The sequence below is a fragment of the Canis lupus genome, chromosome 21 (assembly GCF_011100685.1).
Source record: "Canis lupus familiaris isolate Mischka breed German Shepherd chromosome 21, alternate assembly UU_Cfam_GSD_1.0, whole genome shotgun sequence".
NCBI classification, from domain to species: domain Eukaryota; kingdom Metazoa; phylum Chordata; class Mammalia; order Carnivora; family Canidae; genus Canis; species Canis lupus.
In genome coordinates this window covers 37,139,874-37,159,514 of record NC_049242.1, presented here as the reverse complement: position 1 = coordinate 37,159,514, position 19,641 = coordinate 37,139,874, and the positions used below count along the sequence as shown (strand labels likewise).

General features: G+C 37.1%; 1 protein-coding gene across 7 annotated transcripts in view; it reads right to left on the bottom strand.

Annotated features, from left to right (window-relative positions):
* Positions 1–19,641, bottom strand: part of FAR1 (fatty acyl-CoA reductase 1) — a 67,309-nt gene that overhangs the window by 34,446 nt on the left and 13,222 nt on the right. The window lies entirely within an intron of this gene.

Genomic DNA, 19,641 nt, shown 5'->3' with positions numbered 1-19,641 from the left:
GTTCCTTCCAACAATATGAACCCCAAATCTTCACTTGAACCTCAGTTAAACCCTACAGACCAATGAATCCTATTTCTCTGTCTCCAAAAGGATTTATAACACCAAATACAGGTCAGCAGTAAGACTCAATTGCTAGCTTGTATAACATGGCAAGGTATCAAATTCACCTATCATCACCAGTTGGAACAAGAAAAGGAAACACCAAGTCCTTCTCTTCCATGTCTGTAGTGACAATATATCCAAAAGGTGCTTTAAATCTCCCTTTTAAAAAAGTCACAGTAAGAAATACTTAGGCTGACTTATCCTCCCTGTCCAAATTCTACTAAAACAGCAGAAAAGATAGTGTACTAAGAGAACAAACAAAAGAACCATGATGAATGGAAAAAAACAAGATGCAGAAGGATTCATGCAGTATGTCACTATTCAAAGCTCAACACATTCAAAACAATGCTCTTTATTGTTTAGAAATGCACATACACACAATAATATTAATAGATGCATGAGAAGGAGTGCAATACAATCAGAGAAGAAAATAGGAACTTCACTTGTATTTATGGGGTTTGGGGGTTTTTTGTTGTTGTTTTGTTTTTAAGATTGTATTTATTCATGAGAGACACAGAGAGGCAGAAACAAAGGGAGAAGCAGGCTCCTTGCAGGGAGCCCAATGTGGGAGACTTGATCCCCAGACCCGGGATCACACTCTTGAGCTAAAGGGAGACACTCAACCGCTGAGCCACCCAGGCATCCCTTGTATTTCTGTTTTAAGCTCAGGAGTAGATATGTGTTTTATGTCCAAATTTTTCATAATGATAAAAATAATAAATTTATCACAATCTGAAGATAAGAAGTAGACCCATTAACAAGCAGAAAGGAGGGAAGGAAAGAAGGAAAGTATTTCTAGAAGAAACAGACACAACTAAATTGACAGAGAAGCCATAGCAAAAGAAATAGCAACTCAGGCAAAGCAAGCACAGGAGAGAACTTACATGGGGGCAAGAGCTCTCCCAACTCCCTGAATAGAGAACACCAAGCTCAGGATCAAGAAGCTGAATTGAAGCACAGGGAAATCAAGGTAATTAGAGGATTGCTCACACAACAGCTGAGCCACTCATGACAGTCTTACTTCCTGTATAAACTTGAGCTCCCAAGGCTTAGTATCCAGATCTGCTGAGAACATCCAGCATGGGTGCTAGGGACAAAAGAGAAGTAGGGCTGAGCCTGACATTTCTCCTAACAGCCACAAATCCTGGTCGGGGAGGTGGAGAATCAGGACAGAGGAAACCAAAGCAACCAAAAAACGTCTCGCAGCACTTGAGGCCCAGAATCAATTTTAGGTCCTAAGCCTATCTGGCTGCTGTTGGCCCTTAAAACAATCTCATGCATAACTCTTGATCAGTAATCTCCCTTAGAGAAAAGCTCTTTTGGAAAAACAGAGCTCAAAAAACTGAGAAGAAGCCAGTATCAGCCACCAAAACCAATCATCCTTGTCCTTTGTAAATATGAATAGATAACCAAGGATCACCAGATATTTAAGAAATATCTAACAAAATTAAGAAGGACCAAAATGAAAAACAATAGAATCAATCACAAAGGAAACGAAGATAATGAAAAACTTAAAGAAAATTTAAGTTCTAACAGAAATTCTCCAAGCCATTACAAGAATATTGTATCCATAAAATAAACTACTATGAAAAAGGAACAGAATAAGAAAGCATGTGAAAATCAGAAATTCAAATGTACAGAGAAAAATCCAATAAATACATAAACTATTAAATGTAAATGAATTTAAAAAATAAATGTAAATGAATTTAAAAAGGTCACTAAATACAAGGTTTATATGGAAAAAAGCAAATGTATTTCTATACATCAGCAACACAGAAAATGAAGTTAACAACAAAAACACTATATACCATTTATCACACCATCCAAACAGCAAAATACTATAGAAAATAGCCAGTACTGATGAGGACACAGAGAAACTGGAACCTATGTACATTGCTTGTGGGAATGTAAAGTGGCTCAACTGCTATAGGAAAGGCTGGTGGTGCCTTAAAAAGTTAAATACAGAATTATATGTCCTTGTAATTCCACTCCTAGATATATACCACCCCCCAAAACTGCCAACAGGTATTCAAACAAGTACATGTACATGTATGTTTATAGCAGTATTGTTCGCACAGCCAAATAGTACAAACAGCTCAAAATGTCCATCAACAGATGCATGGATAAACAAATTATGGTCCATATCCACAATGGAATACTATTCAGCCATAAAAAGGAATGGACTGACACATACTACAACAGGGGAGTGAACTTCAAAAACATACTAAGTGACATAAGCCAGATACAAAACATCACATAGTATATAATTCCATGTATAGAAATATCCAGAATAAATCAATCCATAGAGACAAAATGCAGATTGGTGGTTGGCAGGGGTGGTGAGGAGAGTGGACAGTGGGGAGAAACTGCTTAAGGAGTTTTACTCTGCAGTGATGGAAATGTTTTGGACCTCGATGGAGTTGATGGTTGCACATTACAAAGTTGGTGGTTATAAATGTACTAAATGCCACTGAATTCTTCACTTTAAAATGGTTAATATAGGGCAGCCCGGGTGGCTCAGCAGTTTAGCGCTGCCTGTGGCCCGGGGTGTGATCCTGGAGACCTGGGATCGAGACCCATGTCGGGCTCACTGCATGGAGCCTGCTTTTCCCTCTGCCTGTTGTCTCTGCCTCTCTCTCTCTCTCTCTCTCTCTCTTTCTCTGTGTCTCTCATGAATGAATAAATAAAATCTTTAAGTTAATTAATTAATTAATTAAATGGTTAATATATTGTGTAAATTTTACCACGATAAATTGTTTTTAAACTACCAAAAGTTAGAAGTAAGTCTGAAAGGTATTTGAGAGCTCTCTTCTGAAAACTACAAGACAGAGAGAAATTAAATAATACCTAAATAAATAGATACACAATGTACATTCTTGGATTAGAAGACATCTTTATACAATGTCAGCTCACCATCCTTAGATTCAATACAATCCCAATCAACCTGTAAGCTGTTTTACATGTGGATGGAAACTAAGATTCTAAAATGTTGTGGCAATAGAAAGGGACAAGAATAGCTAAGACATACACTAAGAATAACAAAGCTGGAGAACTTCAATACCATACAACAAGTTGTATTATAAAGCTGCAGGAATGTGGTATTGGGACAAAGAATAGTGCAGTCAATTCACTATCCCTATAGAAAATGAATCCTGACTTCTACCTAATACCACACACAAAAATGAATTCTAGATAAACACCTAAAGATGAAAGGTATCAAGAGGAGGACAGAACAGCTCCATGATCTTGGGGTAGGCAAATATTTATTAAATAGGACACAAGAAGTGTGTCCTAACCAGAAAACAAAAATACTCATAAACTGGAAGACACCAAAATTAAGTTCATCCCATAGTACTATTAATAAAGAGAAAAGGCAAATTAAAGTAAAAGATATTTGTAGTAATAACAAATGATTACTATCCAGAATATATAAAGAACTACAACTCAATGAGAAGAGATATATCCATAGAAAAATGAGAATGGCTTGGGGGAAGCATAAAGGAGAGTATCCAAATGGAATTACCAAAGAAGATCCAAATAGCCAATTAGCACATGAAGGGGGCTCACCTTCATTAGTTACCAAGTTAAAATCACAATGTTATCCCAATACACTGTCCCCAATATGGCTAAAATGAAAAAGACAGACAATAAGTGGTATTGGTAAGGATCCAGAGAAACTGCAACTTTCACCTACTGCTGGAGGAAGTATAGGTTGGTATAACACTTAGCAAAAGTGGTATTACATACTGGGGCTGAACACTTACATATCATATGACTTAGCAATTCAACTCCTAGTTATATACCCAAGAGAAATGAGTACATATGCTCACCAAAAAACTGATAAGTATGTTTATAGGAGCACTGTTTCTATTGGCCCCAAATTAAAACAACTCAAATGTCTGTCGACAGTATCTTGTATACATTAATTGCATATTCATACAATGGAATATTTTAAAACAATGAAATGAAGGAACAATCACTATATACAATATGGATGGGTCTCACAAAGAGAACACTGAGTCAAAGAGGTCAAACATACAAAGTGTATACTATATAGTGTCATTTACATAAAATTCAAAAACAGGCAAAGCTCATCAGTTAAAGGTTAGAACAACAGTTATCTTACAAAGAAGAGGTAGTGACCAGAAGGGGGTGTGAGGGAGGCTTCTGAGATACTGATAATCTATTTCTTGATGTAGATTGGTTCATTTTTTAAAAATTCAACAAGCTGTACATTCAAGATTTATGGACTTTCTTAACATATGCTATATACCAATAAAAAGTTTACTTTAAAAAATAAAAACATCGTATGACCATATGTCTTGGTTTCCCTGGAATAAACTTGGTTTATACATGCTATCCCAGCTTAAGGAGCCCTCTTAAGTATTTCAGTTTATACAATAAATTATATAGTTACTCTAGTTATAACCCACTTTAGATCTAAATAAAACTATTTCAAGATTTCAGTGACTAAAAGCCTAATTAAAACAATAGCATGTTAAAGATAAAATGTTAATAACCTCATAGGGGAGATATGAAGAAAACTGTGTACCAATATACCTAACAAATCAGGCAGGTATTAATAAAAATTATATGGTAATTACATGTTAACCATAGTGTACTTAGAACATGGCCTAGATGGGGATCCCTGGGTGGCTCAGCAGTTTAGCATCTGCCTTCCGCCCAGGATGTGATCCTGGAGTCCCAGGGTTGAGTCCCACGTCAGGCTCCCTGCATGGAGCCTGCTTCTCCGTCTGCCTGTGTCTCTGCCTCTGTGCCTCTGTCTGTCTGTCTCTCTCATGAATAAATAAATAAAATTTAAAAAAAAAAAAGAACATGGCCTAGAACAATCACCTGATTCTCTGAGCTTCATTTTCTTCATATGTAAGAGTTTATTCAATAAATATTTATTAAGCACCTACTAGACACCAGGCACAAGAAAATTTTCCATGGGTGTACATACACATTTAAAATAGAAAAATATATCAGGCAGGCTTCCCTTTAATAACTGAGGATTTACAGCCTGAATATATGATTGGCTCAACCCTAAACTAATAAACTACATACTTTCTTTCCTCATCTACAAAGACAACTTCCCTCTAAACCCTAAATAGCAAATCTGTTAACACAAAATAGCAGAAAATCTTTATCAAACCTGATTTTTACTAGTTTCAGGTAACTAGACAAAGCTATTTATTTACATGTGACTTACATGTTTTTCTTCATAGAAGAAAGAACAGACTTTCTACAAGTTTCCCATTTTTATCTCTTTGCTACCAAAAGCTTGACAGGCCTTAAGTATTTTAAAACTCTATGTCTAGGTATTCTTGATTCCTTTCATCCACCAATACATTTATTTCACCATACTAATTTATTGGCAAAGCTAGCACAAATAAGAATTCTTTCAAGGCAAGTCCAGGCTTGTCATATCTTCCACACAGTCAGTCCTGCCAGTGTAGCCAGAAGCTACTAGAAAATTGAAAGCCAGGAAAGAAAATGCTGCCAATCCTTCTAGAGCATGCTGTTTTAATTCCAACTGCGTGATTCTATTATATAGCAAGATATCTAAGCGCCTATCATCTGCTGACAAGTAAGTAGCTGCAGCATTGCAACACTGAGGAAAAACAGCAGCACTGCCATTCCTGTGTGCTGGGGCGGAGGGGCTATGAAATGTGATTCATATTTATTTTTACTGTTCTTGAGCTGTCTTTTAGAAAACATCACTTAACAGTGACAGCTGAGTTTTTTTTTTTTTTTTTTTTCAAAAAGTATCTCATCCTCACAGAACTACAACAAATACTAAAATTTGTATGGAACCATAAAAGACCCCAAATAGCCAAAGCAATCTTGTGAAAAAGAAACAAAGTTGGAGGTATCACAATCACAGATTTTAGGGTACACTACAAAGCTGTAGTAACCAAAACAGTATGGTACTGGCACAAAAACAGACACACAGATTAATACAATGGAATAGAGCTCAGAAATAAACCCACACTTATATGGTCAATTAATCTATGACAAAGAAAACAAGAATATACAATGAGTCAAAGACTCTCTCTCCAAGAAATGGTGTTGAGAAACTGGACATCTACATGCAAAAGAATGAAACTGGACCACTTTCTTACACCATACACAAAACTAAACTCAAAACAGATTAACGACCTAAATGTGATGTGAAACCTGAAACCATAAAACTCTGAGAAGAAAAAACACAGGCAGTAATCTGACTTCAGCCTTAGCAATATTTTTCTACATGTCTCCTCGGGCAAGGGAAATAAAAACAAAAATAAACTTCTGAGACTATGCCAAAATAAAAAGCTTTTGCACAGCAAAGGAAACCATCAATAAAATGAAAAGGCAACCTACTGAATGGGAGAAGATACTTGTAAATGATGTATCCAAAATACATAAAGAAGTATACAACTCAACACCAAAACCTACAAATAATCCAATTCAAAATGGGCAGAGGACCTGAATAGAGATTTCTCAAAAGACATACAGATGACCAAGAAGCACATGAAAAGATGTATAACATCACCAATTATCAGGGAAATGCAAATCAAAGCCACAATGAGTTATCACCTCATACCTGTCAGAATGGTTAGTTACCAAAGACAAAAAAAAAAAAAAAAAAAAAAAAAAAATCACATTGTTGGTGAGGATGTAGAAAAAAAGAAACCCTCATGTGCAATTCAGGGGAATGTAAATTGGTGCAACCATTGTGGAAACAAGTATGGAGGGTCGTCAAAAAATTAAAAATACAATTACCCTCTGACTCAGTAATTCCACTACTAGGTACCCAAAGAAAACAAAAGCACTAATTCAAAAAAATATGTACTCCTATGTTCACTGCATTATTTACAATAGCCAAGATATGGAAGCAGCCTAAGTCTCCATAGATGAATGGGTACAGATGTGAGATATAGATATCTCTACACACACACACACACACAATGGAACATTACTCAACATAAAAAAAAGAGTGAGATCTTAGCATTTGGGGCAACAAAGATGGACTAAGAGGGCATTATGCTAAGTGAAAGAAGTCTGACAGGGAAAGACAAATACCATATGACTTCACTCATATAAATGAATGAGTGAAGAATACAAATGAATAAACAAAAGGTAGAAGTGGACCCATAAGTACAGGAAAACAAAACAAAACAAAACACTAGTGGTTGCCAGAAAGAAGGGTCAGGGGAATAAGCAAAAATGGGTGAAGGAGAGTGAGAGGTTTAGGCTTCCAGTCATGGAATTAGTAAGTCACAGGGATGAAAGGTACATTATAAAGAATTTAGTAAATGGTATTGTAATAGAGGTTTTTGGTAACAGGTTGTGGCTACACTTGTGGGTGGTACAACTACTTGTTGCAACACTATGTTGTACACCAAAGCTAATGTAACATTGTGTGCCAGCTATACTTCAATTAAAAAAAAAAAAAAAAAAACTTTTTCTGGGATGTCTGGGTGGCCCAGTGGTTGGGTGTTTGCCTTCAGCCCAGGACATGATCCTGGAGTCCTGGGATCAAGTCTCACATCGGGTTCTGTGTATGGAGCCTGCTTTTCCCTCTGCCTGTGTCTCTGCCTCTCTCTCTCTCTCTCTCTCTCTCATGAATAAACAAAATCTTAAAAAAAAAAAAATACCTTCTCTTATTGTTCCAAAGTTAAGGAGGCAGAAATCATTTAAAAGACTAGTAAATATCACTATTACTTTCAAGGTTTTCTTGCTAAAGTGGGTTTTCCCAGTGGTTTTACATTAGGCATTTATATTTACATTAAGAAAATATATTACAAATGTACTTAAATGGAGATACAGTCACTTACTTCGTACATTACAGTCCAGATGCTGCCACTTTGAAGCCAGGAGATCCTAAGATAAAATTACTACTCTGAACTTGTATCCTTATCAGTAAAAAAAAGAACATGCAATAGAGGTGTCATGGGCAAAAAGAGCCTGAAATAGCCTCAAATAGAGAAACCAGAGAGAAGTTCCAAAATAGCACTCAGTCAACATAAACTGCACCTTTGTAACACAACTATGCTCTCATAATAAATGTCCTAATATTAGTGGAAGGCTAATCATGTTGTCTCAATTAGTTTTAAAAACTTAGTTAAGATAAATGAGTAAAGATCAGGTCTTCTCTCTCATTTCAACTTTTTTAAAAAGAGTTCTTTCAATAGATACAGCTATTAAAGTAAGAGCCTAGGGTATTACAATCACCAGAAAAAAAAAAAAAATCTAGCAAAGAAAAAAAAAGTCAGCTCTTCAGTGCCAAGAAATGGAGATTCCTTTCCCTGTATTAGAGCTAAAAACAACTCAAATTAAAACTCTTAATACTCTTTCAACTAGTTGTTTCAGACACTTGCTAAGCAGAGAACAATTATTCAGAGAGTAGGGCATGGTAAGAAGGAATGAGAGGCAATTCCAGGGGCTTGAAGCCAAGTTTTATAAAAGGCTCACCAGTGATGAGAAAAATACATAACAAAGGGAAGAAAGGAAAAGGAAACTCTATCAAGCACAAAAAAACCTCATATCTCCATGCTTTCAGAAACAATCTCCTATAAGTTTCCTTAATAATCATCTTGTCTGGGGAACCTGGGTGGTTCAGTGGTTAAGCATCTGCCTTTGGCTTAGGGAGTGATCCCAGGGTCCTGGGATAGAGTCCCACATCAAGTCTGCTTCTCCCTCTGCCTACTTCTCTGCCTCTCTCTGTGTCTCTCACGAATAAATAAATAAGATCTTTTTTAAAAATTATAATAATTGTCTTGCCTTAGATCGCTCAGCACATCTGCAGGCAGAGCTGAATTTGAACCAATATCTTCAAACTAAATCCCACATGGAGGGATGGGGTGCAGGCAGGGAATTAGGTTTCTACTTGTCCTATGAGGTAAAAGTAAAGGTAAAGGTAAAGGTAAAAGCATCAACTCATGGATAAGGACTTGAGTGCACAACACTAGAAGAGAGGTTCAGAGAAAGTGAAGTTGGAAAAAATGATCTGGAAGGTTCATTTTATTTTGTACAATTTCCTACAGGAGGAAACAGAACAGCATTCTTCACTACAGGGCCTTCTTGGCATGTAACAGACAAAAATTTGCTTCAAAGACATTTTAATATATGAAATAAGGCAAATTCTGGCTGGCAAATCCACATTATTCTACAGTAAGAGTTAATGGGCCTAACTAACAACACAGAAAGAACAGAACTGGTTTGGGTAGACCCTTATACAATTAAAATTTAATTTTAAATTAAAATTTAAAGGCAATTAGATCTTACAAGGACTTCCTTGGGGGCCATTTCCAGAGGCAGCCAACAGAGGGAACAGAAGAGGTCCACTGTCAAAGAGAACTTGACTCAAAGACCATCTAGTTGGGCTTTATTATTGTCACTCTCAGTCTGAATAAAAAAGATCTTTTTTTTTTAAAGATTTTATTTATTTATTCACAAGACACACACACACACACACACACACACACACACACACACACAGAGGCAGAGACACAGGGAGAGGGAGATGCAGGCTCCATGCAGGGAGCCCGACGTGGGACTCGATCCCCAGTCTCCAGGATCAGGCCCTGAGCTGAAGGCGGCGCTAAACCACTGAGCCACCCGGGCTGCCCTGAATAAAAAAAGATCTTATCCTCAGGTTAAGAAATATGTGCTTATCAAAAGTAAGTGGATTTATTTCCAACTCTGCTCCACCCAACCCACTGAAAGAGCCTACCTAGGCAGAATCATTCATTGGAATGTTAGAAATAAAAAACCCAGGTCAGTAGAGAGGAGAATAAGACAGAGTAGAAGACAAGAAGCTCTGGGGTCTTAAGATAAACAACACATTCAAACATGTTTCTACAAATATCTATGCCAAAGTAATCCTAAGGATCACTGAACTTTGAAAACACGTATGGTACGTAACTATGAGAAGTGTTGTGTGAGGGAGCAGGGAGGATCAGAATATACACCTTAAAATAGGTCACTGTGGCATACGGATTACTTTGAGATAAAAGCAATTGAGATTTAACAGATGCAGAAAGAAGTCCTCCCTGAGCTTCCCCAACCTGACTAAAAGCAGAAACTTCGGAGAAATGAGCACTGCCATAATGAGGACTCTGGGGGAGTTTCATGGCCAAGAAGAAGTAAATAAAGATAGCACTGAGATGAGTCTGCACAACAAACCTTACTAAAATAATCTCTATCTTCTATTACTTTCCCCATATACTTATCTTCCTACAATGTACTGCTGCTTCTAGAAGCACAAACGACTTTGCCTTTGTCTAGCCACTTAGCCATATTTTTTTTGCATTTTTAATTAGCTTTATCTTTTAAATTGTTTTTTATTTTAATTCCAGTAGATTAACATGCAGTGGTATATTAGTTTCAGGTGTACGATACAGTAATTCAAAAATTCTATACATTGCTGGTGCTCATCATAAGCGTACGCTTTAATTCCCATCACCTATTTCACCCATCCTCCCATCCATCACTTCATAATTTATCATCCTATGCTAATACAATACATAAGCTTCCAAGTCTTACCACCGCTCTTTGGGTTTTCATGTCTTTCGGTGACATGTAAAGCCTAGTGCACACACACACATAAAAACAAACTAGAGCACATGCACACACCCCTTTCCTCCTGTTAATCTGTCTTTTGTCAGTTTAATTAGCAGGCACCAGCCATAGAACTAAAAGGGTAGGAAAAAAGTGTTTCCTCCCCTACATAAGTAGGAAACTAAATCCCATTTTCAGTACTGTATGAAATCATACCCTGCTATATGCTTTTTCCTGCTAAATAACATAGGTCATCCTTTGTGGAAACAAGCCTTACCTATAACCTGATATCATGATATAGTAGGAACTCTTGGGCTCTGAGTCTAGCAGGACTGGGATGGAATCTAGCTACATTAATTTATCTTAGGGCTGAACTTACCTATTTGGTTCTCTGGTTTTCTCATCTTCTAAAATACAGAAAGTATACCCAGTCCCTTCACTTCATAGCATTTGTGTGATGATTAGACACACAGTTACATTTTCTTATTTATCTTCCCCTTAACTTCTTTGACAGTGATTCTCAGTATGATCTCTTGGCAGTCAGTACAAACTACAATATTTTAGTCTAAAAATGTTTTATGGTCTTTTCCGGGAAAAAAAAATATCATTTCATTATGAGTTTAATTTTTAGACTTGGAACAAATGTTTAATTACCAAAGCAAGACCAATAGCTATTTTATTTTGGAGCTATATATTGGTATGTTCACATGAATATATGCCCATTTTTTTTAATTTGAGGAAAGAAATTAATGGTTTTTAGCAGAGGCAATCTTAAGCCAAATCACTGAGGGCCTGACAAAACAACTGACAAGATATACCTACTTAGTGGCTAAATAGGGGTTAACAAGCTGTTAATTGCTTCCTAAGGTGGGAAGTCAGGCTATAGGCTCAAGGCAGCCTTATTTTAGGAGCAATATACCCAGGTAATCTCTCTACACTCGGTGGCATCAAACTTGCAGATGGTGGTGTAGCTCTCCTGACACTACTAGTACAGCAGAAATAGGTACAATTATTTTGAAAAACTGACCATATTTACTAGGGAACATCAAAAGATGGGAAGAACAAGAAGATTAAGGAAATATTATTTGCAATGTCCTAAAAGTGGGAAAAACTCAAATATTCATTAACAAAATGGATAAATAATGGCATAGTCCAACAAAAAAAATCCTATATAGAACTCATTGAGTTCTCAATACTAGCCAAAGAACCCAGATGCAAAAATAATACAGCCAACATCATTCCATTTATACAAAACTCAAACAGAAGCAAATTAATCTAAGTGTCAGACATGAAGGTAGTGGTTACCTCTGGGGACGAGGGAAGGGTCACTAGTGGGTCTTCTGGGGCTCTAGTACTTTCTGTTTCTTGCCCTGAGTATGATTACATAAGTAAGTTCATTTTATGATTATGCACTGATTAAACTGTACTTGTGAATTTCTCTATATTGGACTTCAAAAAAATTTATTTTTCAGATGCTCTTTCCTACATCATTAAAAGATGCTTTGGGTTTTTTTTGTTTTTGTTTTTTTGGATTTTTTTGTTTTTGTTTTTTAAGATTTTATTTATTTATTCATGAGAGACACAGACAGGCAGAGACATTGGCAGAGGGAGAAGCAGGCTCCCCGTGGGGAGCCCGATGCGGGACTCGATCCCATGACCCCGGGATCATGACCTGAGCCAGACGCTCAACTACTGAGCCACCCAGGTATCCCAGTTGCTTTGTTTTTTAATGTATTTCCCAAATCTCACCATCAGTTTTAAATAGTTCCACAAAAGCCCTCACCAAATTCAGGAATCAGTTGATTTAAGGCAGGCTGCCTAGAATTCCAACTTTGAGAAACACTTCCTAGCCATTTTCAAGGTAAAATGGAAGAAATAACAAGTAAGGATTAAAAAAAAATCTTTAAACCTAACCTTTAGAACCTTGTTTCTGTCCAGCTCAGGGGGATGAAGAACTTCAACCTAAAGGTCCCATCCAAACCACTGCACTAAGAGAAAAACCCTGGCAGAGTTTTTAGAAACATGGTTTGACCAGCAATGTGGGATGTATAGAATAGTCAGTTGCCTTAAATTTGGACTCTTATTATTTGTTAGACAAGTTTCTGAGGCATCCACTTACTCAAAAAGCTGCAGTTAATTCCCTATTCTCATAATATGAGTCTAGACCAGAAGGTGGCAAACTTTGCCCCAAAGCCAAATCTCCCCTAATTCTGTTTTTTGTAAATAAAATTTTGTTGGAACACAGCAATATCCAGCCTTATGAATCACTCATACCTGCTTTTATACTTCAACAGTGAGCTGAGTACTCACAACAGAGACTTTATGGCCCACAAAGCCTAAAATATTTACTGTCTAGCCCATAACAGAAAATTTGTAGGTCCCTGGCCTACACCAAGATCCCAGTTTCTGTTTCAGTTCCTGGGTCGTGGTGTGTTCCCCCAAGGCCATAACGCTAACTTGGACCCTATTCTTCCTGGCTGAACTCCTCACAATCTGCCTAGCTCTTACCAGTTCCCTCTCCCCAGAATCTGTCCCTAAACCTAGAGCCTCTATTTGGAAATTCTATTTCAATCCTAATAAATTCTGGACCCTCTGGAACCTATGGAAATGAAACATTCTAGTGAGAAATAAAGCTATTTCCAAAGACCCCTGCTCCAGTTCCTCAAGGCCCAAAAATTCACACCTCAAATATTTTTACCAGTCCAATTTAGAACCAAGTTCATGAGCCATTGCCTGCCACCACCATCCCCCACACCACACGCCGCCCCCCCCCCCCCCCCCCCCCCCCCCCCCCCCGCAGCCTGAAGATTAATTTATATACCCTCTTTGGGAGGCTATACCCTTATGTTTAGGCCAAGTGAATCCCTATATTGGTGCTTCCTTAACTTTAATATGCACACAAATGACCTGGAGACTTTATTATCACACAGATTCTGATTAAATAGGTCTGGAATGAGCCTGAGATTCATTCTTCATTGCTAACAGTTCCTAACTGATGCTGGGAACCACACACTCTGAGTGATAAGACTGTACTAAACCCAGTGATCCAGAGTGCCAAGACTAATTATCTGTAATAATCTTTCAAGTGCACACACATACATCTTTACGTTACATATTCATGGTATTTAACATAAAATGTGATATTCCACGTGTAACTAATGCTCAATTTTACTCATTCTGAAAATGCAACTTAAAACTACAAGGCTTATTTTTTTCACTTATGAGACTTACAAAGATTGATAATCAATTTACACATATAACAGACTCTTAAATTGCTGGTTGGGCTTTAAATTAGTACATATTATGGGGGGATGGAGTCAGACTCTGGCAATATCTACCAAATTTTAAGTGCTTGTGATTCTATTTCTAAAAGTTTATCCTGCAGCTATTCTTGCAAGCATGCGACATGGTGTATTTTAAAGCAACACTGATAGCAAAAGACAGGAAACCCAAATGTCCACCAACAGGTGATTGAGCAAACAAAGCAGTACATTACTATAATGGCATAATCTGCACCTATAAAAAGAATGATGTGGTTAAACATATGTATAACTGATATGCAACAGCATACATGATAAATCTTAAAGATTTTTTTTTTTTAATTTGACAGAGAACACAAGCAAGAGCAGCTACAAGCAAAGGGTGAGGGGGAAGCAGGTTCCCTGCTCACCTTGATCCCAGGACTCCAGGATCATGACCTGAGCTGAAGGCAGATGCTTAACCAACTGAGCCACCCAGGCACTCACATGATATATTTTAAAAGCCAAAAAGAAATATACCGTATGATACATAATCTTTTATGAAAAAGAAAAGGATTGGAAAAAAGTATGCACATGCTTATAAATATATAGATTACTGCTGGCAAAAAAAAAAGCCAAAAAATTGGTAATGATGGTTACCTCTGGGAGGGAGAATTTGACAAGTAGGTAATAGACATGAGCAGCATTTACTTTTCACTACATATCCTTTTGTACAATTTTAAATTCTGTACTATGTGCATCTATTATATGTATTTTATTTATTTTTTTTAATATATTTTTAAATTTTTATTTATTTATGATAGTCACAGAGAGAGAGAGAGACAGAGACACAGGCAGAGGGAGAAGCAGGCTCCATGCACCGGGAGCCTGATGTGGGATTCGATCCCGGGTCTCCAGGATCGCGCCCTGGGCCAAAGGCAGGCGCCAAACCGCTGCGCCACCCAGGGATCCCTATTATATGTATTTTAAAACATTTTTATAAAATAGAAATATCAGAGGATACCAAAAAAAAATTTTAAAGCACAAATTTTCCTCTCAATTAGCCAGTCTCCACTATATTTTGTCTTCTAATTATTTACAAATTCATTTACACCTGTTAGAAAAAAGTTGACAAATCTTTTTGTTGTTGTTGAGTGACACAAGCAGGCAAGTTTATTAAAGCAAAAAGAACACTCTCAGCGTATATGAGAGAGCAAGGAAGAAAGACAGAGACAGGGAGGCAGACAAAGAGACAGAGTGAGTTGCACCTTACAAATCTTTTTAAACGTGAAAATAAAAGGGTAGTGTTGTTAAGGGGAAAAAAAGCGTATTATCTTTCTTCTGCTAATCTTCATTACTTATATTTTCATTCCATTTCTTTATTAGATGGAAAATCTATTAGGTCAAAAACCAGATGATAACTATGAAACTGTTCAAGCCTCTAATAGGTTGGATTTCAAGAATGAAATGTGAGAAATTCATTCCCCCTTCAGATAATGTTGACCTTTGGATCAGATGCCCCCTCTTCCATCTGAGAGATTGCCTATGTTCACCACATTCACTAAGTAGTCACATACACAGAACTACCAAATACAGTTCTGCAGTGAAGTCCTGACTTGTTCTACCTGTATGTTTCTTACTGCACAAGCATTTTCTGACACAAACTGTAAAATCCAACAAATCTGTATTTATAAGGACTAAGTTCTATGTTTTAGAAATTATAAATTTATTTAGAGCAACTAAGTACTGAATATGAACGTCTCAAGTTAATGCCTAACTATTCAATCCATCATTTAACAGCTGTATCTTGAAGTAGGGTCCATTTAGTTGTCTTACTCTTAAAATCTGGCTCCTTTCTGCCTTCATCATGTAAACAAAGCCAAAGTCAAAAACTACCGATGGAAACAGAAAGGAGACCCAATGGACAAGGAATAAGATATTTCATCTATCTTTTCATTGGGAGTCACTGACTGACTCCCAATCAAAAGTCATTCTTCTGTGTTTAATACAGCACATTCAATGCTGTTTTTGTATCACTGTCCTAGACCTCTAAGCTGGATGATCACTTGGTGGAAGTACCTAAGGAAATTCAAGCACCAGACAAAAAGTTAAGGTAGATGGTCTTTTAATAACCTTCAGATTCCATCACTGAAAAGTGAGAAAAAAGTTTCAAATATCCCTAAAAGGAATGAATAACAAAACATTCTAAACCAACAGTTAGCAAAGGTCTTCTGTGAAGGGTTTTTAGGTAGTAAGTATTTTCAATTCTGTGGGCCATACACTCATTATATCAACTACTCAATTCTGCCATTTGGGGCAAAAAATCAGCCATAAATAAATAAGTAAATGAATGGGTATAGACGTGTTCCAATAAAACGTCATTCCCAAAAAGAGGAAGGCAGTGTGAAAGCCATAGTTTTCTAGCACCTATTCTAAATAGTGATTTCCAGTATTTCATATTCAGGAAAATGAACGCAAATGAGAAACATATAGATGGGAAGCCAGTCTAGTCTGAAAATTCATCACCTGTGATTTCACTAACTAGACTTATCATGAATATCACTGTAAAACATTAAATACCTATTTGCTATAATATCTTCAAAAACAAACCAACACATGAATGCCAGGCTTCAGAAATAAATATGCCAGTGGCTAAATGCAAAATGAAGACATAATCTATAGCCTATTTCAATGTGTATTTAAAAAAATCTGTATTTTTAAAAAGGAAAGCCCATTAAAAGATGTTCAGAGGTGAGGTTTGGGCAATATTATTTTGGAGAAAAGGCTGCAAGTAAAGAAGAGCACAGAATATACGCCTGTTGCAGACTCAGAAACCCTAGACCACTATCTCTTTAAAAATAATTTTGATAATCAAAAAATAACACAGAACTGGGGCGCTTGAGTCACTTGGGCATCCAACTCTTGGTTCTTGCTCAGGTAGTGGGTGATCTCAGGGTTGTGAGACTGAGCCAAGCGTCAGGCTCCATACTCAGCGCAGAGTCTGCTTGAGTTTCTCTTGTCCTCTACCCCTACCCACTGTGCACTTGCACACTCAATCTCTCTCAAATAAATAAGCCTTAGAAAAAATTTTTTTAATAATGGAATTTAAAGAGGTCATGAGCTAATCCAACACTATAGCAAGAGATAAAAACCTGTATACTGGTACACGCCTAAAAGAACCTCAGTTATTCTCCTCTACAGAAAAGTAGAACATTATTTACAATTTTACTTAGGTAGAGGTTATATAAGGAGGTTGGGAGCAGGAGGGAGGGGAAAAGAGTCTAAGCACAGGATAAGACTAAGGATAAATATCACATAAACATGAAAATTCCCCAGAAAGCTGTAGGTAGCCACAATGACAGTGAGGGGATCCTATAAACCCTATACATATGCCTCTGTTTCCTCCTCCTTTTCCCTTTTGTTTTTCCACTAAAAGGGAAATGGAGATTTTAGGTATCTCTAACCAACTGAAATTAGTTAACTCTCTAATCCAGAAGTTCATGAACAGGCTTTGGTGCATCTGTTTATATATGTGTGCAAACACACAGTCCTACCCATACATCTGCACATTTTTCTAGGGAAAGAATCCACTGCTTTTATCAGATTCTCAAAGAGGTCAATTAGCCTAACAGTTAAAAACTACCATCAAATTTTATATGTATTATGCGTGCAGGCCAGAAGGAAGGGGGACTTAACACGCAGAGAACAGACTTCATGGGTATGATGAAAAATCCCATTCACATCTACTCTGGAGTAAAAAATGTATATAAATGGTTAAAACATAATTATACCAATCTCCCTTGAGACCTGTTATGGACTGAGCTGTGTTCCTCCAAAAGAGATGTGAAATTCCTAACTCCTAGTACCTCAGAATGTGACCTTATTTGGAAACAGGATCGTTGAAGATGTGATTAGTTAAGGTAAATCATATCACACTGGAGCAGAGTGGGTTGCTAATCTAGTTATCACTGGTATCCTTATAAGAAAGAGACATGTAAAGACATAGAGCTACACAGGGAGAACTCCATGTGATGACAAAATCAGAAATGGGAGTTACACAGCTACAGGCCAAAGAACACCAAAATTACCAACAAAAAAGCTGGGAAGAGGCAAGGAATGATTCCTTTGCAGGTTTCAGAGGGAGCACGGATTTCAGACTTCTAGCCTCCAGAACTATGAGACAATAAATTTGTTGGTTTGAGCCATCCAGTTTGTGGTATTTTGTTATACAGCAGCCCCAGGAAACTAATAGAAAGCCAAATATCAGCATCAATAGCAACTAAAATTAGGGTACAGTGAAAAGATGATGCTTATGGGGCAGCCCAGGTGGCTCAGCGGTTTAGCGCCGCCTTCAGCCCAGGACGTGATCCTGGAGACCTGGGATTGAGTCCCACATCGGGCTCCCTGCATGGAACCTGCTTCTCTTTCTGCCTGTGTCTCTGCCTCTCTCTCTGTGTCTCTCATGAATGAATAAATAAAATCTTTAAAAAAAAAAAAAAAAAAAAGATGATGCTTATGCTCTCATGTCATAATAAACATATCAGGGACACTTCCCAACACATGAAATATAGTTTCAGTTACCAAAATAGACTATTTAATACTCAAAGATAGACTGGCCTTTGCAAATGGGGGCAGGATACAGTGGTTAAAAAAAAAAAAAAAAAGTTTTATATTCCAAAAAATAAAAGACCAAAATAAGGGTAATGTTTAAATCCCAAAACAAATAATTTAGGTGTATTCATTACCGTACCTTTGCACATTGTCAAATCTCAGCATATAAAGGCAGATTCAGCAAAGCAGTGCTCTGGTTATCTATTGCTATATAACAAAATCACTCAAAAACTTAGTGTTTTAAAACATAACCATTTTCATCTCTTTCATGATATCTATAAGTTAGGAATTTGGAAAGAGTTCAAGTAAACAGTTCTAGCTGAAAAGTTCTAGCTCCTGATCTTAGATTCTTCCTACCACTCCACAAGAAGTAGTTTGGGCTGCTTTGCAGCATGGCAATCTCAACCTAGATTGCTTACAAAGCTGCTGAAGTCTCCAAGATCAGTATTCTAGTGAGTTATGTATAAGCTCTCTCATCTTTTTCTGATTGTGCCTTGGAAGTCACACAGTGTAACTTCCGCTGCATTCTACTGCTTGTAAGTGATTCACAAGACCACCCAAATTCAAGGGGAGGGGAACACATAAACCCCACCCTTCAGGATGAGAGAAGAGTCCAGATCACATGAAAGAACATGTGAGATGGGAGATATTGTTAAAACCATCTTTAGAAAATACCATCTGCCACCAAGAGTATGGTGAGATAACTGCTTATAACTTTTGAGACTATCAACTATTTAATCCATGTTGGACCTATTTCTCCTGCCTAGGAAACAACAGAGTTGTTCCTTGTTACATATTTTTAGCTATCCAAACTCCTTAAAAAAATATAGCCCCATGGGCCTCATACTTTGAAATATTTTGCCTACCAAATAACCTCATTTACTGAATAAAAATTTCACTTTCGCTTATTCACTTACTTGTGAACATATAATCAGTAAGCTACCACTTGGAGTTGACACATTTCTAGCCAAAAGCAAACCAACTCATTTTAGTTTGACTATGAAGAGGTTTAACCTTGTAGGCAAGTACATATTTTAAGATTTTTGATAGTCTTCCATCAAGAGGCATATTGGGAACCATTGGTCTTGTGTCTTTTCCACTGTATTTTAATAACTCTGCAATCATTATTTCATATTTTAAG